Below are 22990 nucleotides of genomic sequence, written 5' to 3'. Positions count from 1 at the left end.
GAAGGTAAACTGAGCTAAACCCCTATCAATGTTTAGCACCCTCCTGGGTGATGCAGAGTAGCCACTACACATCTGCTGAGGTGAAGAGGGAGGGATTATTTAGTCAATTAAACTGGGCAGAAATGAAATGGCCATCAACTGTATGTCTGCTTATTACATTATGAATGCAGTTAAACATATAGTCCTGTATGTTCATCATTGATCATCGCAGTAAATAACTCCTAGTGCTTGTTTGATGCAGTGTACTCAATCAGGAATGGTCAGCTAGCCAGGTTGGCTACCTTCACTACCTGTCCTCTTGCTTACTACAAGATTCTTCCTATTTCCTATTTCCCTGAACAATGTGCTTCCCCTTTCTTATAATGTCATAATAACATATCCCCTGTGCATTGGTATTGTTCACTGATATTTACCTCCTGCAAGGAAATACAAAATTGCCGCAGTACAGACAGACTGCTCTTCTAAACTACTGGAATCAAATTTTACTTTTCAGGGTTTTACTGACAAGTCATTTCTCCTGAGGAATCTTTTACCAGGCCTGTACCCATGAGTTAAAAAATGTGATTTTTATTTATATTTGGCCAAGCAAAGGAACATAGACTCACTTACCATTCAGGTTATGTTCACATTTCACAAGGAAAAGTTCCAATAAGAGTGACAGCAGAAACCCCTGGACTCATTTAGAAGTCAATGCACAGGCTTGCATCTGCAAAACCCGGTTCTCTATTCCAGCCCCGCTACATTAATCTGATCGGAATCAGGCTCTTTTCAGTGTTACATTCTGGAGTTCCCTTTTCACAGCAAGAGCAAAATGTCTTCATTTACCATGTTATTTGTTTATCAGTAACACATCTGGTTTATGGTACATTCTGGTGTATGATGAAAAGTCAACATGTTTACTCTGGATGGGGAACAGACTTTTGTCTGTAACCACACCGAATGGGTTCTGATTGTAAAGGCTGTCCATGCTACCCTCATATTTCATTAAATAGGCTCAAGATTGCAATTCCACAGTTTGTCTTTGATGTGAAAGAATAGGACCACAAGAACTATCCTTAACCTTGTTAATGAGATCTGACCCAAAATGATTGTTCTGCACAGTAAGTGTGAAATCAACTCTTACAGAGTTTATATGGGTCCTGTAAACTCTGTTAGAGTAGAATTAACACTGTACATTTTACTGTATTGGTGATATGGATACCAGATTCAGGTAAATGCACATGCCAGGAAGTTAAAATCATTCACAACAATTTACTAGAACCCCTGTCATTGAAATTAAATATTTTCTGTACCTGGATTTACATTGCTGTGCTTAAGTTACACCTTGGATTTACAAGAGCATTAGGCTAAACGCAGCATTTAATTAAAATTATTTGTTCTTATAGAGATTATGTTGATAATGATGATGATGCTTTTTTTTTACACAACTACTACCACTACTGTTGCTTCTGCTACTATTACTACTACTATTTCTACTAAAGGCTACTTTTCTATACAGAAACAATATAATTGCATCCACGTAGATACTTGTATTTGTGCTGAAAAACACGTGCACAGCAGAGCTGTCAGAAGACTTATAAACACTCCTGGATAAGTATTTACTCAGTTTCCCTTTGTCTAATTATCTGAAACAATTCAGTGTAACAAATATGCAATGCTAAAGGAAATCAGGGGGGGGTCAAAAACTTTTTCACGGCACTGTATTATTCAATACTATTGAAATATCTTAACTAGCCCCACCCCTCGGTGTTCGTCAGATTAACTCGCTTAACTCCCCCTTTCTCAGCCCGCTCTCTGCGCGCTGTTCAATCATATCGCAGTGTGCATTTCGCTCCTCAGTCCACAGCGAATGCAAGACCTGAAGCGCGCAGCGAATGTAACAGAAGCGCTAGGATATACTCCCTGACTTTTTAGGAAGAACAGTACTCTGCAAAAAAAAAAAGAAAAAAAAAATATATATATTTTTAAAGTAGCTGGAGAACATCATCAGAGCGGTCTGTCGGACACTTTGTGCGAAGAGGACTGGAAAGGGAAACGACAGTGGAACTGAAACATTTGCATAGGAATTGTTGGTTTTTTAGGTAAGTGAACACAACGAGTTCTGTTCATATCTTATGAGTAGTGACTTGGCGAACTACAATGACTAATTTGTACTCGTTCTATCGTGCAGCAAACAAGGTAAAATAATTGCGAGAAATAGCGCTTTCCACGTGCTAGTTTCCTTGGACTCCTCTAAATTACTGCTGGATTTCACGATATAGCTTCATCAAATCTATAAAGTAGAATTTCCTTGTTATTTGTTCTTTTTTTAAAGTTACTTAACTTATTAATCGATTATATTGCCCGTCTCACGTGTCTTTCGGTGAGCGAAACAGCTGTTTGAACGTGTGCAGGAATTGAGAAAGATGTGCCAGCACATCCGTAGTTACAGTGTACTGTACTACGTAATATTGCAGAAGAGAACATTGAGTTGTGTTACGCTGGCATCAACGTAATTTTACGGACTGCTCAGCATTTATAGGCTACTTTATCATAATAGGGATACCTTTACTATTTTTGAATGGTAAGCAACGCACTTAACAACACTGCTGTTTGAGTAAACACGCGAGGACTCTTATTCTAAATTTAGGTTATTTTTAGTTAAATGCATTACTTATGTAAAAATTGATTGGCTTTACCATTAACGCACGCCATTGCGTTGATCAATTTATGAAATGCGCCTTTAAAGGTATATGCACGACTACAAAGTTTGCACCTAGTGCTTTTTTTTTCTCCTGAGTGCGCTGTATTCGTTTTTTCCCCGAGTTGAAATAACTGCACGTTCAAGTTTTATAATACCAAAAAACTTCTAAGAAAACAGGAAGAGGGTAGTGCAGACAGCCTTGGCAATTATAACACATCTTGCGTGATTACAGTCGCCATTCCGAACAAATGTCTACAAGTTCATATTAGTGTTCATTGGGTCTTTGCATGCAGGAGTAAAGTGCTGCGTATATCCGTAGCTCAAATCTGAGTTATTTTACAGGAGACTGATGCCGCAACAGCCTATCCCACGTCAAAAGTCTTCAATTACATTGGTATCCAAACCGTGTTTTTTATTTTTTAATTTTTTTTAATAACACAGTTGAACACTTGAAAACATTTTTACAAGGTTGCTGTAAGGTTATGCTGAACAACACTTGTTTATCTTATTACTATACACGATTGTTAATCACAACAACACACCACAGCATTTCTCAGTAGGCCACTGTTCTGGCTTTGGCCATTCTGGTAGGGAAATCGGGTTAAATCTGTTTAAATTCAGAACAGTAACATTCATTGCATTATTGTGCCCTGGTAAACCCTACCATGTGGTACACCGCAGCATCTTACTCTATACAATAGCATACCCATATGGGTTGAAATTGCACGTTATTCATGGCGTATTATTTCAAACATTTTTGACGTGTAATGGGATTACTTATTTAACAAGACTTTTTGAATCGGCTCATGGTGTTCCATGGTTAGCCTTGTTCAAGAGCAAAACTGGTAGCAAGAGGGACGTGCGAATGCGTCTCTATGACACTCATATTTCAAGCACTTAATTCTCCAATTTCCCCCCAGCGCTTCGAAATGATAAAAGCCGAATATTAACAGCATGACTGGATGTTCCTGTTTCTTCGTCCACACGCCGAGCAGAGCTGTCAAACTATCAGCTGGCAACAGGCTGTCTTCTTACATTAAAGTTAACTTTTTCTATGTAAGTTTCCGAATGAAATTCTACGAGTTTTTAAAAAATGATTTTGTAGAGCCGAGAACGCACCAATAGTGATGTTATCACTCAGAGTTTGGGGCTTGTTGTGATAAAGGTAAACAGGTTAGCACGTTTCCCTTGAAAAAAATGAAATGTTTCGTGCAGCTTGTCAGATACATTGTTGTTAGCTATAATCTTCATGATGAATAGGTGGGAAATAATGAGCAATGACCGATCGCGATCGCTCAGTCCCTGTCAGTTTATGTTTGACTGTCATGTCTGTGATGTAGCTGAACAGTGTTGTATGAGTGAAACATTAAGCCAGTTGCTTCTTTCAATGACAGCATTTTCCTCTGGCAACATTTGCCAAATAAAATCCCATACCATTATTCTTTCCCCAATGTTGACAATGATGACAGATTCCTCAGTTCCTGTTGAAGGTCACGTAAAGAGGAAAGCTAATTGACGCTAACATTTTGTACCTTTGAAAACATAGATTATTTATTTATTTTTTACTGTGTGGCTCTTCACCGCTACATTTTTCATTCCGTTTACAGCCAGAATTGTTGCACACTGAGTGCATTGGCCTTTGCCTGAATTTGTGTGTGGTGTCTTTGATGTATTGTATTGTCCTTAATTATGTCATGTGTTTTCAACACTACCTGTTTTATTCTGCTCATCACTGCACAGCACATAAAATGTATTATCATTTATAATTAGGTGTGACTGGTTTATGGACAGTTGATAGATTATGTGCACATGTAGACTTCACAGAATATCCTGGCATTTATTTTCAAATTTTCTAGAAAGATGTATTTATGTAGCCTGTTACATAATTTCCGTGAACTGCAATGCTCTATAGTCAGGTTACAGTTCAGGTCATCTGTGCACCCTTGGTTGCACTGGATAATGTAGTCCATTGATTATTTCATTTAAACAGTTTTTGCTCCTTTTTTGCCTTTAATGAAACTTTGGAGGTCTTCATATCTCTGTGAGACTACATTGGTATTTAAGTGATTTACTGTGGAAGGTACAGAAATACCTGTCTATGTGTGAAAATAATATTTTCAAACCAATATGTTAGTTACATTATACTGACTGGATGTGGAAAAGGTTTTGATTGTGGTCTCTGTAAAGACAAACATGTTTTTTCATATTTATTTTTATTTAGTTAGACTTTAGTTAGAAGTTAGACTTCAGTAAGGATTCAACATTCATCATTGCTTACTGTAACACATTTTTATTTAACTACATAATGTTATAATTTATTCAAAATTTTGGTGTGTCTGATTATTTTCTTTATATAAGATATAGGCAAGGACTGTGTGTTCATGAGTGAATGCATGGGTGTGTGTGTGTGTGTGTGTGCGTGTGTGTGTTTGTGATGAACAGCAGCATCTCTACCTCCACTGTACAAAATCTCAATTTTCTGGTGAGGTCACATGGTTCAGCTTACCTTTTTTCCCTATTTAACATATTGATCAGAACATAAAGGGTCTGATCATTGGTGAACTCAAAAAGATGCCTTCACTCAGGTCCTGGTGGCAAGGTAACCTGCCACCAGGAACTCACCCAGTGATGAACACCATATTGTCAGAGAACATAGACGCTGCCAGCACCTTGAAGATAATATAACAGCACGGAATAGCCATGATTGGTTGTGCAGAGTCTTCTACAAAATTGCATGATGAATTATGACAGAGTGTGGCAGGGTATGAGCTGGCTTGCACTTTAATGTATTGGCTTGGGGTCTGTGTCATTGCAGAAGGTACGCCACAGTTCAGTCTGTCAATACTCACACAGCACGTTTGCCAAGACCTGTTTGGAGATCAGTGCTGTGGCTGACCCAGAGCCACACACACTCACAATAGCTCAACTTATGTATGCTACAGTAAAACATCTGAATGCATTCTATGTTCTCAATATACTCTCCCACTGGTATGCCAGTTTCTTATTCTGCGGCTTCTGCTGCTGTTACTACTAATACAACTACTGATAGTAATAATAATACCTCCCCAATGAAACAGCCTGGTGTTGACTATCACTGTGAATCCACAATCTTATGGGGTGCCAGGCTATGGGATCATTTTGTTTTTCTGTACTGAACTGGCCTGTAACGTTTAGTTCACATTTGAAGTCTACAATACAGAATCCCTGCAAAAGGCAGAGTGTTGAAAGATCTGTCAATTATTCTTGTCTATATGGCTGCCTTAACGAGTATTACTTTGCTCTATATCCATTAACAGCAATATATATTTATATAAATCTTTGTTTTTCTTTCTTTTATTTCTTTTTATTATTCTTACAGAACTGTCAATATATTGATGTACAGTAAGTGGCAGAGTGGAGAAAAAAAGAGGGTTATTTGGTTTGGCTGCTGAAAACACCCAGAGGGTATTTTTGATTGTTTTTTTGAGACTTAGCAGAGCCTGTCTAAATGTGCTCTTCCAGTGATTTACACCTTCATTATGAGAGCATGTCTATAGTTCCGATTCTATGGTCAGTTTATTGCTGTACGCCATTCCCTCTCAATGATGAGACTGCTGTCCAGAATTAAGCATAATGGCCTCTCTAATGTCAGTCCGACCTCCCCCGACAGAGCTTTTTTTTAATTCTTGACATGCAATGAACTGGTTCAACATGACTGCAGAACCAGTTGGTAACACTGTTGTTCAGATAAAGGGACCCCATCATTATGTTTGGGATTGAATTTTGCTGCATTGCAATCATCAGCTGAAAAAAGCCGTGCGTTATCTCTGGCTAGCATGGCTCCCTGTGCTTCAAAGAGGAATGTGGAATTTGCATGAGGTTCATCTAAGAGTGATCTCTCAAGAGATTGTAAAGGGGATGGTTAATAGGATAGGTGTCAGAGGAAGACAGCAGTTCAGAAATTCATTTTTGGGATTGGGTTGATTGAGAAGGTCTATTTTTGTGCTGTCTCCATTTATAACAGGATTTTGGTCACATGGGAGTTGTTGGCAAGTCCCAACATTGTCCTTAAACGGATGAAAATGGGTGTGAATAATTCCCCTATAGCATTTGCACCCTTTGGAGGAACTGTTTATTTACGAAGGTGAAAGGGAACCACTGGCAGCAACAGGCATGCCCCACTGCCTCTTTAGGGGAAAACAAAGAAGCAGTAATAACATAAAACAGAAAAAATGTGGAGGATAAATTGTAACATGTCATAGTCACTTTTTGTCAATACCGTAAAAAGCGGTGCAGCGTATAGGGTCAACCGTTTGCATTCTTCTTTGAACAAGGCACATACGGTCTGCTACATAGTGCTTAATGACGTGTGCATTTTCATGGCTACATCAGTGTTGCTCATTCTTGATGCAAGCCTGGACCAGTAACTATGCGGCCATCTCAGGGCAAAAAGCCTGTAGGTTAAATGCAGATATGCCCTGCTGCACACAATAATGATACTGACAAGGCCAGCCTCTAAATGTTTTTTTTTTTTTTTGATGTGTCTGCAAATGTCACTGGAAAACATTATGCAGGCTTGTACATTACAGATTATACGCATCACCCTCAGTATGGTTTGCATATGTATATGTACTAAGAGCCTTGCTGTGGAATGGAAGGTTGGAGGATGAATGACTGACCCTACACAGTGCTGTATTATTGTTGTAATGTGATGTTACGTGCCTGTGTGTGCGCATGCTTGCAAATTTGTGCATGCTTGATAAACGCCTTTTGTTGCAAATAATTTGTTTGTTCTTTGTTGTTTTGATTTCCTGGAGAAAAAAAGAATATCAAACAGCTGTTTCCACAATACTCAATTTTCCCTCTTTTCACACGTAAGTGCAAGACTAAAAAAAAAAAATAACAAGATTTATTATTTTATTTTTTTACACAAGTAATCAAACACCCAATATTAACCATGCTCTTAAATTGCAGATGCTCTTTTCTGAATATACTTGTCAGTAATCTTCCAGAGGGATCCTTGGAGCATAAAAAGCACTTTATTACTGAAGTTTGTGGTGTTTTCCTTCAGCTGGTGGCTTCCTGAATTCTGTTTCTCCCACGGCGCGCAGGACTGCCTGCCGCCGTGGGCTATGCGTGACAAATTGTGGTCACTCACTCATTCACTCACTCATGGATGACCTGAGAAGGACGTTTGGTAGGATGCATGCGCAGGTGCATCTCCTAAAATCACCACTTTGAACGGCATAAGATTTTTAAGCACAGCTTTATCGCCTAACGTTACTTTAGCTAACCCTAACATGTTAGCGTTTTGCCTACTTTAATTAACCTAGTTAGCGCATACCACCGATACAGATGTATGGACACATGGAGGACAACAAATAACGTTACAGAGGTGAGGACATGCCATAGTTAGCTAGCTATGAAGTTATCCAAGTTTTACTTATGACACTTTGTACAGGTGCGCCGTGGGTCTGGACGGTTTCGTGCTTGTTTGTTTAAGGAAGCCAACAGATGTAGAGTGAATAATTTAATTGACGTGTGAATGAATAGATAGGGGTGTTGAATCAGCCCTGATAATTAATAACCATTAGCAATGTAAAAAAGAAGTGCACCTTAGTGTTTGGTGGCAAGCTGAAACACAACCCACATATCCATGAACAGATACTGTGTCATGCTGATGAAAATGTCTGACACCAAACAACCTTTGACCTCTCACTGAGTGGTCACTCTTAGATGCCGATGGAATTAAATGACTATTGGGAAAAGAGAAAGAGAAGAGCAACGAGGGATTTGCAGGCCTGTATAAAGAGAATATCCCTTGAGGCAGTCCTCCAATTCATCTTCACCGAAAGGGTTACACGTGGCACCAGCCAGCTTCAAAGAGACTCTCCAACTGATAGCGTCTACAAATAGCTGTTTTAAAGGGGAATTTTTAATAGAAATTGATTAATATTTCACTTCCAGTTGATTCATGCTGCCACCATCGACATTTTCATCTTTGAGAGTCAGTTGTGTAAGGAGGGTGAAAGTGGGTATGTTCTTATCAGCTCCTTCACCACAGTTCCCCAGAGGGAGGGCAGAGCAAGCCCAGCTGCCCCACAGAAAGAGCCTATGAGGAAAAAATGCTGAGTACTAACATAATTTGACTCCAGAACCACTGGCTTTGTTCTCACCTAGCGCTACCGCCGGGCTAACTGTGGACAGGCCTACCTTTTAAAGGGGCGGGGGAGCCTCACGTGGTCTGTCTAAAGTAGGAGATGCTCTTGGTTCCTGCGAAGCAGCCTTGTGTTCAGCCTGCAGCTGATCTTCATCTCAAAGAGCACAGGCTCTCCAGAGAAGAGACAGCTCTAGGTCCACAGGGACAGTTCAGTTATAGCCCTGCTAGAATGCAGAGAGACAGCACTATTATCATCTGAGGAACTGGACTCCAGGGGGATGGATAATAGGATTTGTTCTTAATGCATTAACGTCATCAAAATTATTAGCTACATTGCTGGAACCCATGTATATATGTATGGGGAGGCATGCATGGGGAATAAATAATGAACAATACTAGCAGCATGCACATTTTATGTTTTTCTCTCAGTCATTGTCTTCTTTCAAAAGGTAGAAGAATTACATTTAGGTTTAAATTATTTATCAGTGTGAGCTTTCTCGCGCGAGTGTCAGTATGGTAGTACAGATTTCATTGACTAACTAGCTATGCATTTAGGGGGGTGGGGGGGAAGACCAAAACGAGGTTTTTGCCAAAAAAAACAAGACAAACAAACAAAAAACAAAACACAGAAGACAAAAATCAGCACAGGTCCTACAGATTCAAGAAACTTTAACATTCCAACACAAGTACAACCGAGTGGCCCTGCTGCTCCAGATATTTGTCACCACCTAGCAACACGTACTAAAAAACCTGCTTAACAAGAATTAAGACTGAAATTGGCATGGGAGTCCAATGCTTCTCTCATAATGATTTGACAAGAATGGAGTATGGTACATCACTGTGTGCAGTTATTTGGGAGTGAAGGTGTATGATGTAATCATCATTCTTTTGGCTGGGTCTCTAAGACTCATTGAGGAAATCACTAGGTGGTAATTCTGCTTACTGTGTGATAAAACTCAGCAGTAGCAGCCCAGTGATAGAGGATGCTAATCCAATGGATTTGAAACATTCAATAACAAGTTATTCAGTGAGCCTTTCTCCTAAGTGCACATAATTTGTTAGCTCTAAAGGCTGTTTTGTACCATCGCATTAACTTGTCACCTGTGATTTTCAGATTTTATTAACAGGTGGGTTTAGGTGAGTCAATACGCAGAACCGCAGGAGCCCTAATCTCATTGCAAGTTTGAATGCTTTCACATATGTTGCTAAGGAGCGCTCCAAAGCTCTGTTTGCTAAATTGAATGAACAAGGTCTGCAGTCTGCACTGTGGGCATGGGTCCAAAGGTCTTACCAGGGGGAGTTGGATTTTATCCCATTTTGATTAAGGTGTTTTCCACTCTATTGACTGTGAGTCCTGTAATTTTATTACAATTATAGTTACTATAACAAAAACAATGTGTGGACCTACATAAATAGAAATGTTTAAACTGGCAGGAACTCAAAAGAAATTGAGCATTTATCCTGAAATGCAAGTGTTAACTGGCAGTCTTTGCCCCCAGCTGGCTAAATTCTGTGAAGCAAGTCAAGAAAAAAAAAGTATTATTATTATTATTATTATTATTATTATTATTATTATTAGTGCAGTTTTTACCAACACAAAGATGGATGGAAATTCTTGACAGTGGTACAGGTAGCACATAAGCCTGTGATGTAAACATCTCTTGCTGATTGCTATCAGTGTACTGTTTTCAGTATGGCCATTTTTGTATTTATTGCTGGACTGTTCTTCCTTTTCCTCATTCTGTCAATGACATCATTGCTGACCATGCATGGAGTACTGATACATGCTGTTGCTAACCCTGTTTGGTGATCGTGAGACTAGGTGGCTCCTAAATTTAGCCCCTGCGCATCACAACAACGCATCTTGTCCTCCCCACCCCCCTTTTCCATGTGAGGCAGATTCATCAGGCATTCATCAGGAAGCCTACTGTACACAGACACGGATGAAATTCTTGGTAACCGAGGCAACAACAACAACAAAAAAACACATACATCAGAACACTATGGTCAGCTCAATTCATAAAGTATATGTAGAAGATCAAGCACATCCCCCCCTCCCCAGGGTTTATAAAATGCTGCTGAACCTTCCAAAATGTTCTACGATGTTCTCCATCTGCATCCTAATATTCCCTGATAGGCTTTGTTTTCTGGAACTCTGTTCTGGAGTGTTCTTCATGGTATAATAAACAAATATATTCACTATTATTAGGGGGGCTGATGGGGTTAACTTCCCATTCATGCATTTCACCACCTCCCACTTCAGTGGCCTCTGTCACAAACTGTGAGTTATCTTTCTCCTTCTCTTGCATATTCTTGAAACAAACTTCTCAGTGCTGTGCACTCTACTCTGAACTCCTCATTGACATAGTGCTGTAAATCTGACTAATCTTCCTCCTGTTTGGCCCAGGAGGAAGTGAAGGGATATATTTAGATTTTTACTGTTGAAGTGATCGGTTGGAAAAAGGCTTTTTTAAATAAAAGGTAAGTGTCACCCATGCAGGAGGAAGAGCGCTGAATTTCTGTGAGTCAGAAAAACTCTATATTTGTGTGACATATTTGTGAAACTTTCAGATGTCCGAGGGACATAGTCTTAAAATACACTTAAGAAGAATGTGCATTTGTCCTTTGACATCGATGCTATATGTCACAGTGTATTAGTGGTGTATTCAAGCCAATGACAAAGTTGTATTTTTAATAGAAACAGTAAAATCTTTAAAAAATATTGATGCATGAGGATATCTAAATTATGAGTAAACTGAGGGTTTGTATATCAAAGTAATGAGGTATAGGAGGAGGAGAAGAAGGAGGAGGAGGAAGAGGGGGGAATAGGGGGGAGGCAGAGACATGGCGAGGTGCGAGTGCCAAGTGCATGAGTCAGGAAGTGCACCCAGCAGGGTGACATGGAGCAGGTGGGCCGTGCTGGTGGGCAGGCAGAGCTGCTGCTCCTTGGAGACTCTGGACCATCTGCAAGCCCTCTCCTGGCCCCGCCCACCCATCCTCCTGCTCACTGCGTGTGCTTACCCTGGCCCTATGGTGCATTCAGCATGCTGAAATTCCTCTGTATCTCACAGGGAAAGTGTGTGTGTGTGTGTGTGTGTGTTTCTGCGTATGTGTCTGTGTGTGTTCATTTATGTAAGGGAAAGGCACTTTATAAATTAAATCCATTATTCATTCAACCACTGTGTGTACTTGTGTTGTAATGCTACTATAAAGAGTAATAATTTTATAATTCCATAGATGAATGTCATAAATGTGTTAGAAATAAACAGGCACTCTGGTCAGCCTGGCCAGGACCCCATAAATCACAGTCAGCCATGTCTGGACTGTAGCCACCCCTCCTGAGAGTGAGCACCCTGTTAGTGACCCATATTCTCTGCCTCGTGTCAATCTCTGTGTCTCTGCCTCAGCAGAATGGGATTTGAAAGGTCGTGCTCAGGGAAGAGACTGAATTTGGCTCTCTCTTGCCCCTGAACCCAGCATGCCCTTTCTGAAAGTACCAGGACCTCAAAGTGTTCATTGGCTAGCCTGAGGCCTGGGAATCTGGATCTTTGGCTTAGTTAGTGGTTAGCAGCATGATTTTAGACTGTTGCCTGCCTGTGTGTATAATATAATCTCAAGTCTTTATATGGAGGTGGGTTATTTGCACTAAAGACTACATGCAGGCATGGGCTGTTTGAGGGAAATGCTGTAGTCTGATTATTTGATATCATAGATGATGGGTATTGACAGCCAGCAGAGGTATACTTCCCAGTTCACCCAGGGGAATTTACTCTTATGAAAAAATGCATTTCTCAAATGCCATGTAGCATTTATCATTTGAGCTAAAATAATTTGGGTTGTGCTCTGATGAACAGATTGCTGAAAGAAAAGGTCCAGACAATACAAAGGTATTAGTACAGACATTAGACAGGGCCATAGGGATGTATGAAATGTTACAGATTTGTGTTTTGGCATTTGGTGGCATTAGTCTAAACTCAAGTAAGCACTGTGCTTATTTTTTATGTCTGTGTGTATTTGGCAGAGAAATATTATACAGACTTGTATGCGCCTCAAGAATCTCAGTCTGTTTTTAGATATTTGAAATATGCAGATTTTAAATTTTTTATTGTATCCCCCATTGATATGCAGGGAGTTACCCCATGCCACTGTCGCTTTTGGAATGCTTTATAGGGGTTTAGGCCGGGTGTAGTTTGACAATTTCTTAGTAAAATGTGCTATACAACTAAAATTGGATTGATTAATTGACACGCAGACACTTTAACTGATAATGAATTCATTTATTCCTTCTTTTGTACAGGATATGTGTGTTGTATATTGTGCTTTTTTATCCTATTTTTTCACTGTCTTGTGCATGCTCACTTTTGAGAAGCTGACTTCTTGAATCATGAGTCAAGATGATGTGTGTCATTGGGGGAGATTGGGGGAGCACTGCTTGGCATTGCAAATGGGGCTCAAAATGGAAAATGTCACAACTGAATTACTTCAGTTATGTGGGTAACTTTATACAGTTTTATCTTAAATGCAGAGTGCTGGCTGAGAACCAACGTTCATATGCTGTGCGTGTAGGGGGTGTGTCTTTGTAGTAGGACAGAAAGAGGTAAATAATATAATTAAATATTCCATGTACAGAGGATCAGGGCCTCCATTACATCCCAGTTCTGTGCTGTGCCAGTGAGCTGCTTATGATCTTCCATGTACTCCTCCTCTTGATCCAGCAGCCCCTTCCTCTACCCACCCATCCCAGCCTTGAACACTTTTCCTGCTGTGCTTCACTTCATCTGACCATCTTTTTGGTCCATTTCTGCCTCTCTTCTCTCTGTCTTACCCTCTCACCCTCTAGCCTCCATCTGCTCTCTCAAACCCCTTCTGTTACTGTGTCTGTCAGGAAAGTAAGAAATGTCTCTTATACTGTAAACTGGAACGATTACAGAAGACTGCCTGACAGAAGCTGCCTTTGAAATATAATTTTTTTTCAGTCTATCTGCAGCCAAAATTAAAGTCAGTGTTTTAAAAACTCTTTCATGCATTATAATGCTGGTGATGACAAGAGCTCAAGGTAAACACTTCAACTTGATAGCAGGAGGGATTTAAAGGGATGTTCTGTATTTTTTTAAAGGGTTGTCTATCTGAATTGGGAGAAAGGAGAAAAAATAAATGGAAAAAAAAAAGGCAGAATTGAATCATTTCCTGTATGCAAAGAAAGCCGATAGCCCTCTGTACTTTGATTCAAACGTCTGTATCCCCTTTGCCCATTATGTAATATGACACTGTGTACATCCACGCTGGATTGCAGTGATCAAAGTACATCAGACCAGCTGTGTACTTTCAGCAACTTTGCCATGCCACAACACTAATCAAAAATGAGATATTTACATTCTTGTTACAAATAACACTAATGTATAAATATGTGTGATGTATATCACATGTATAAATATGTGTGATGTATATCACATGTATAGATAGGTGTGATGTAGATGTTGGGCTGAAATTATCTGAAACTGATATTGAGCAAAAAGGGATCGATTGGTCCGGGTTTTTTTATACTTACAATTACATCTGAAGGCTGTATGTGCCACCATGGCTGGTTAGTGGCTCATTAGTTCTGATGAATCTTTGTGCCTGTGATGCGCAGCTGATTGGGCAGTGTTTCAGCCGTAGTGCCGGTCGTTGTCTGGGTGAACATCAGGTATGAGGCTTGCCTGAATACTGTATTTTTGGGGGTTATCTTTTCCTTCCTTCTCTTTCTCTGTCTCTCTCCTTGTTTTTGCTGGTATTGAAGCTCACTAAGCCTCTTTGTTTCCACAAATTGCTTGGCAAGCAAAAAAATAAACAAGCAAATAAAAATACAATTTGCATTTGTATCACAACAAACTGTCCGGATTCTGGATGGGTGCTTGCCTTATCCAGCTTCTGTTCCACTGTGGCTGAAGGGTACAGGATTTGTATTATTGGATCATCAGTCTGGTGGACTGTAGTTCCTGTAAGGGAGGTGTGGCACACAGGGGGGGCCCACATGTGCAGATTAGGCTGTTTAAGTGCTGTCTGTGCGATCCATTCAGCAGCCCCAGAAGTGTTGCAGAACCATGGACAGCACTCGTCCCATTTGCAGGCATGGCAACAGATGTAGCTTGCTACTTACCATGCCAACTGCTGCCAATTGTCTTACCAATGCGTTTCTTACTGTATACTGCCTTCCAACACCGTGCCACTGTGAGCCTAACACTGAAGATATGACCTAAAAACTGAGCACCCTAGCACTCACCCCAGCACAACATTCCTTACTTGTAATGCTAGTGGACTGATCTCCCCCACTGAAAGAGACATTCAAGTGAAGCTGCATTACAGCGAAGTCTTTTGAGATTAAACAGGGGAAATGGACCAGATGGTCTTTGATTTACTTTGGAAGGGAAAGGCTAACAGAATTCTAAGGATGAAAAGAACCCTGTTTATTGGCTGGCAAAATATTGAATGGGAACCAACAGGGGGCGCACACTAAGCACTGTCTCTATGGTTCATTTTCAAATGCTTATTTACCTTTTAAATATGTGTATATCTAATGATGTAATATATAATCTATGAATTTTTAGGTAATTGAGCATTTAAGAATAAATCCCAGGGAAACTGCTTAGTTGGACATATCAAGCACACATCCGATTATTATTATTTTCCCCTCAGAGAGTTAATAACCAAAGCTTTTAAGACAATATCAAATTTCAATTTTCAATTTTCTGCTCTGGCTCTTTCTGCACTGCAATCCCATCTCTATCTGTAACCCGCTCTGCCCTCCTGTTATGCACATTTATCAATTCATTCCAAACACATCACACGTGGTCATTTTAGGGGATTTTAGTCTGAAGTAATTTTCACTTAGTCCACTCCGGTGTCTGAGTGAAAGCTGTGTAGCAGCGCAGAATGTGATGATACATCTGATTATTTGACGTGTCACAAGGGGAAAGTGATGTCATTATGAATATTTTATGCTATTAATGTTGTTTTCCTTCTTCCCTTTTTAGCCGATGCAGCTTTTCCAAATGTCTCAGAAATCAGTGTTACCAGACTGGGTTCATGCCTAATTAAGTATTCTTTTCTGACCTGAAATTACCAATCTTAATGAAGTGACTCAGGACTCTGTGGAGGGCTGGTGTAATGGAGAGGGGGATGATCGGGTTATGAGTGCAACAACAAGTTAGAAAGTGAGACGCTCTGTAATAATGAAGAGGTTCCAGAGTATGAGGAAGCCATTGCTGGGCTTCAGTAGTACTTCAATATGAGGCCTGTAGGGAAATACCAGTAAGTTAGTCCAGGAGGTGCTGTTGGTTGGCCAGTAGGGGACTCTTCACCCTAAACTAAATGAATCCCAATTCCCAGCACAGAGAAGGGAGCACTATGCTGAAAAAGGTGCTAATCGTCCGATGCAACGTTAGTCCCTAGGTTCTGACTCTGTGGTCATTGGATCCCATTAAATAAAGAATGTTAATTAATTTAAAATTGTAGGAGTGTTAACCACATTCCAGAGAGAGGGAGAGAGAGAGAGAGAGACTCACCTCCCTCCACTGAACATATAACACCCTTATAACACCACACACTCTTGAGAAACATTTAAGCTTGCTCCTGTATAAACTGCCATTTTCACTTTGCCCAAAATGAAATTAATGACCTGGAAACATCTTACTTGAAAATGTTTTCTCCCATTAACCAAAATAAACTTCCCAAAAAATAAGGTTGAAGTTTGGTATACCCCAAAAAACAACAGCTGTTCTCTCCATACAGAATGGACAATGGTGGGATACTACTGAGTTAATCACAGAAATAAAACTGAAACCTCCACTGTAGATATCCAACCCTCTTGGCTAACAGTGGTTGGTACAGTGTCCTCCATGCCAATTTCACCTCCGTCTTCAGTCCCAAATAAGCCCTCCATGGGGTATCTGTAAGAGAGGGCAGCTTTCTTTCATGTAACACTTCTACAACCACTTCTGCCTCCTCTCTCCACTCACTCAAGTATAGCTCAGAAAAGAAGTCCACCACCCTTGTTTCAACCGCGGTTGGTTCTGTGAGCTTCTCTGTTCTGTGGCATAATATAAACAATGAATTTGACCATTTTTCTTTTCTAGACGAAAAAAAGAATCCATCTCTGCTAAATTTCCATGCCAAGAAAATTGGCGGCATATTTCACAGAGTAATCCTTCTGACTGAATTGATGAGCAGAAGTACCATGTTAAAAGTTTCTTTAATAACTATTCCGTGTTCAACTATGGAGTTTACTTTGTCAATGCTATCAAGAAACATCACAATGCCTTTATTCATCCAGGATGCAGACTTGATAAGCTTGTGCCCAACCACCTCTGTCACGGCTAATGTACACTCCTCTACTGAGGTGCCACCTGCCACTGTGTTAGCTGCTCACCCCCAGAAGCCGCTGCCATGTCAGCCAGTAAAGCTGGTCGACTACCCTCTTAAATGTTCCCCACTACTTTCAACAGTGCTTGAACAGTAAAGCAGAGAAGACATTTTGCAAAGCCACTCCACCAGTGGGAAATTAAGGAAAGCTTGTAATGTTGCTCACCGAGTCCTGCTTCAGCCACTCACTCATGCTCCCACTCACCACACCCAGTGAGAGCACAAGAGAGAGATAGAGAGTGAGCAAGATAGAATGAGAGAGAGATGTAGGCACACTTAAAGCTGAGTTTGTGGTTGGGTTCCCTGTACTAAATGAGAGACTTGAGTAGTGTGCCATCTACTGTAAGAGCAATGGCCTAGTCTGACAGGCCAGCTTAGCCAGCAAAGTTTAAGGTGCCTGGGGAAATGTAAAGGCTGTCTTTTACACTATCATTTAAATGTATTTTTATGTTCCTTTCATTGAGTCTAGATTCCATTACGTATGTGTGTGTGTGTGTGTGTGTGTGAGAGAGAGAGAGAGAGAAAACAAGTACCAGCTACCAGGATATATACCAGTTCTAAAACAACACAGGTGAGAGACAGATGAGCTCCTGGGTGTTTGAGAAAAAGAGTGAGACAGTCCTGTGGGAGCAAATCAGGCTAGGATTTCAGACTGTTCTTCTGCACTGTCACATCAAACAGAAACATATCCAAGGGAGCTTCCACACATAGAACCATGCACACACTCACACAAATAACAATGCCTGTAGTGTACACTCACACATGCATACACAAATGTAAAAACATTCAGTTAATTCAGTTTATGAGAGTGCTTTTGTTTCCCCTCAGGAATTTTCTTTCAGGGATTAAAGAAGCCTCAGATTTAAGCAATATATTTGAGCAATTATACGTTGAGAAAAGAGAAATTTTGTACACTACAGGTGTACAAACAGGGAGTGCATGGCAGCATAGTCACTGTCTGGGTTTGAATAGGAGGATGGAAAGGAAGATTTGTCCTGCTGGAGAACTGCTTTTTCAAAATTGCCTGACTCTAATGTGGAGAAAACATTCATCATCACAGGCTTTATTGCTCTCTTCTCTGTTTCTCAGCTCCATAAATGAGCCTGATCCAATTTACAGCCTGTCATTTGTCCTCCTTTGCTCTTCCAGGACCCTGCAGTCAGCATTCTGACAGTGTCTTCAATTAGAAGGTTAGACAGAGGGGCAACATTAAAAATGAACTGGCTGTTATTTATGTGCAGCGTGAGCCAAATATTTCATGTTATGTCAATTCAATGCAGGGAATTTAAAGTGTCTGTAAGCAAAACAGCACGATGAAAATTGCTATCTAATGAGATTAGGACCGGAAGTGACTCTTGAGGGGAGGAGAGCAACTCAATCTGAAAACGGAAGGCATTTGTGTTGGCACTATTCCTTGTAATTAAAATGTGCTTACATTGCAGAAACCCATCTAAGAATGATTATCCCTCCTTTCATATATATATATATATAGGTAACAAATTAATGAAAAACCTGAATAAATGAGTGGAGTTTACATGCATTACCCAAATAAAATCAGTGAGAGTTTAACTTCATCAGTATCCTAACAAGAGCAACATAAAGTGTGTCTACTGAAAGACCTACTTTACCAGCAGCCATACCCTCTGCTCTGTAGCCTTCTCATGTCTTCCAGCTGTAGGCTGGTTATGGCATTGGGTTAGTGCATGCATGGGAGTCCTCCTGATTTAACCAGATCACTCCTGATTTGGTGGCATTGGGTACTTTCCATGCTCCAATGCGGACATTCTGCATTTAGGGATGTCATCTATAAGATAAGATGGTATGTTGGAATATCTGCTTTAAGGGACCTTTGTCTTTTCCCAGAGAAACAGCAGGGGGGATGTAGAACATTTCTCCATGGGTGGTCTTCATGTTGAATTTGCTCCTGACGGTTCTGCTAAAATGGGAAATGAGATGTATAGTAGGCTTGCTGAGATTTAACTATGGCAGTAGGAGTGTGACACCAGAAACATACTAATGATATGCCCTACATCTGGGCCTATTTCTGTCTTTTCACACATGCAGTACGTACCATCACTCATGTTAAGGGTTGGACATGAGGTGGTGGCCATGGGAACAGGCCATGAGAGAATTTAACAGCGAATGAAAGGGTTCCCACTGGACTGGTGAGGCAGATTGGATGTAAGGCTGTGGGAAGAGGCAGTTTTTATTTTGAGAAAAATTGCAGATATCCCATTTAATTTGGGAGATAACCCAACCGTTCCCTTTAACTGCTCAACCCCTGGGTGCCTTCCTCGTGAATAATTCACTGTGATGTTGCTCTCTTGTGAAAATACATTTTAAAGGTAATTAGGTACCCTGAATTCATTCGGTTCTCCGCAGAGAGAGCTGCACTACAACCCTCCCCCTTGCTGCCTTTCAGGGTGAGGGACACTATCTGGTCCTTTATGCAGGCACACACATGCATAAATACACACACACACACACATACATACACACACACGCGCACACACACGTGCACATGGACAAGGGCACACACACAGTCCTGTCATTCTCTTCTACGCTGCACATTTGAATTGAAGGAGCTCGCAGCACGTACATCAAACCAGATACATCTGCCTTGAGCAAGAGCGTAATGAAATGAAGCCTTGGCTGGATTCACCAACACGGCATCATGCATGCATGATAAAGACTCTGGAGCTTTCTTCCCGTCACACTCCTTCACAGCTACAGTTCCCTCTGCACTGTGTTGGGTCTGGTGTGATGTGCGTTGGGTGCCCCTGGTGTTAAGGGTTAACGGAGTGAATGCAGCTGGAGAGAGCGGGAGATTATCACACAGAGAGCTCACAGAACGCAGCAGAATAAAACCCGCTGGCCGAGCACTTTGGTTATCTCCATTACACAACCGACTCCAGTACGAAAAGTGAATAGTAAGATTAATGCTGCCTTAGTCGACAGCAGATAACTACCGCAGGAGGGAGGCAGTGGCGTGGAGCTGCGAGGCAGCTGGGGGTGAATATACTAAAGAGCCTGGAAGAGGTTCGCACAAATTGTTACCGAAAGCACTCCAGATGTTGTGCTCACGAAGATTCATTTACAAGTTTTTGTTAATTCAGCCTGACTTATATTTTCATTTTTTAATGTAAGGACAGAAATACTCTGACATTGTAATTTACTTATGTGTGCTATTGGGTGAAAGACCCAATTAGAGTGAGACAAAATAGACAAAGCAGAATATAAAAGGTTGAAAGAGAGAGAAGGAAGAGCGTAGGCAGTCAGACACAACGAAAGAGAGTGGGAGACAGAGAAATTAGATTTTTTACTTTTGCCATCTGTAAGTCTGGGGCAAATTTCTGAGAAGGAATGAGCATTGCCTGAGAAAATAAAGGCAGACGAGAGAGAGAGAGAGAGTTGGAACATCCATTAATGGATAAATCAGTGGAGCCCTGCGGTTTTTCCAGAGGGGATATTAAACAGTGAAAAGCCTGTCGGAGAGCAGATCACAGGGAGGAATTGGGGAGAGCAAACCCAGAGGCGCTGGTGGGGCAGGGTGGAGTAGTTTGGGTGGACTTGCGGCCTGATTTTGGAGGGAGATGGAGTGGTACGCTGTGCGGAAGTGCACCCACACCCCTTCCCGCCATACTGCAGCCGCCACAACGCTTTGAAAGGGAGGAAACTCAAAGGTGGAAAGACACTAATGCACCAAGGTGCTTTCAGATGGTGCGGCAAGACAGAAATAATTGATTGTGGTGCTCTCTTTTTTCCTTTCTGCTCATTATTTTGCACTATCTCTATTACAAGGTGGGGGAGGGGGAGAAAGCCAGTCAGATTGTCCACTCCAAAGGCGAGCGATATCTCCAGGACATGCCGCTGTGGGTTGTGAGGTGCATTGAAATCACATTTAGCAGAGTTTCCCTTCTTATCCAGAGAAACTGTACATACTTGTATTTTTATCTTATTTATTCATTTTTTTATACAATAAACCCTACTCCACAGGGGTTATGGTTTTCTGGATTAGGTTGGGTGGTGAATTTGTACCTCTTGTATGTATACAAATCAATCAGCATGGCAAAGTTACAGTGCTGACAGCTGCTGTGGATAAGGGAATTCGCTAAGCAGGTAAATGACATAATGGCTTTTTATGAGGTACAGTCATACTGCAGCATAGATGTAGCCAAATAACAGGAGGTACAGAGAGTAATTTGGAAAAGCAAGGGACGGGGTGCGTGTTGAGTTCATTCTGAGTGATGCTCTGGCACACGCTGTGCTTTTTTAGACATTGTTCACACAGGAGCCCCAATGAGACCTGAAAGTAGGCTGCATGATGAGAATAATGAATCCCACTGTGCCCCTCTTCTTCTTTGCCTCTGTCCTCATTATAATCCCCATTATACGTTTGCCGTGATAGATCCACTGCTGCCGCCAGCCGGCTCTCCTCAATCCGGGGCTATTATACAGCTCTTCCTGTCTGTTGCATTCTCCGCCACTGTCATGTGATGGTCAGAACTAGAGGTCCGATACGTAATGCAGCAATGTGTTCGTTATTTTATGTGGTCCTGTATCACCTGAGATACCAAAAGTGGTTCAGTGCATGTAATGACTAGAATTGCAATGTGCCGTCTATGTGCGCTTTCGTTCTTGTACTGTAGAGCTGTTGTCATAATGACAAATGGAGCTGCAGGGTTTGTAAAATATAAGTTACAATAATTTCTCACTACCCTGACTGTTTATAATGCATTGTTTTTGGCATAGTTTATTCCTATTGTCTGAGCATGCTTTGACACTAATGGTAATGGTGCTTTTCACAGATATGCAATGTTCATTAGCATACAGTCACACCACATCGTGAGCTTTACAGTATTACTGTACAGCCAGAACTTACATAATTCACTGTTACACAGCCTTTGGTGAACACAGATTTCATAGAAACAGTGCGCGTGATGGCCTTTCATGTTTAATACAGGGACATACAGTACACAGCTCTCATAAAGCACAGCGGTGCTTTCTACTCCAGGTTTAACAATAAGAAATGTGCTGAGAACTGAAGCCCAGCTGTCTGCTCTAACCTCCTTACAGTAAGACCTAGAATGGCTGAAAACGCTACATATTGGGAGTCTAATTTGCAGCTGAGATCACCTGCATGGTCACAGCCTCTGCATAAACAGGAGAAATTTCTCCCACAGAAGGATTACAGCTCCACTCCTGGAGACAGGCTGCATTCCAGAGCTCATCTCACCCCCTGAACCCCCCACGTTTTCCCTTCCCTCATCCACCATTCTTTCTCTTGCCCCTCTTTTCAGCCCCTCCCACTCCTGTCCTCTCACTCCTCTCTCTCTCCCACTGCCTCCCTCCCACATGCCTCTTTCCTCTGGCACTAGCTCAGTTAATGCTCATCCAGTGACATTTAAGTGCTTGGCTAATTGGCTGTTTGTTAAGTAAGTCCCATAGCCAACATGCTTATTAAAGTTAAAAGGAACACAGAAATGGGGGAAAATAAATAAATAAATAAATAAATAAACAAATAAAAGACCAAAGTGCCATTTTAATTAAGATTAAAGAAAAGACACAAAGCAGATGGCAAATGTCATATAAGTGAATATTTAATTTTCAATTATTTTTGTTTTATAGCATTTCCTTGTAACAAAGTAACTGAGAGTGATCTTTGACAGGCTTATTTAAGACCTCTGAACTGTGGACAGAATCAGCCCACACTCCCAACTGGCCTCTGCTTTCTCCTGTTCCCTCTGTGGAAACAATGGGGCTCTCAT

At 41.0% G+C, this 22990-nt stretch overlaps 1 protein-coding gene across 2 annotated transcripts in view; it reads left to right on the top strand.

Annotated features, from left to right (window-relative positions):
- The first annotated feature begins 1804 nt into the window (after positions 1-1804).
- The window catches only part of camkvb (CaM kinase-like vesicle-associated b), a 31572-nt gene continuing 10386 nt past the window's right edge, over positions 1805-22990 (top strand). The window contains exon 1 of one of the 2 annotated variants that reach the window (XM_064305741.1): positions 1805-2081. The gene's annotated coding sequence lies outside the window, so the exon portion shown is untranslated. The remainder of the gene's footprint in view (positions 2082-22990) is intronic. The other variant, XM_064305740.1, reaches the window with a different exon arrangement.

Source organism: Anguilla rostrata, chromosome 13, assembly GCF_018555375.3.
Source record: "Anguilla rostrata isolate EN2019 chromosome 13, ASM1855537v3, whole genome shotgun sequence".
Taxonomy (NCBI): domain Eukaryota; kingdom Metazoa; phylum Chordata; class Actinopteri; order Anguilliformes; family Anguillidae; genus Anguilla; species Anguilla rostrata.
The sequence above is the reverse complement of the archived record's forward strand: the minus strand, read 5'-3'. Positions and strand labels throughout refer to the sequence as shown.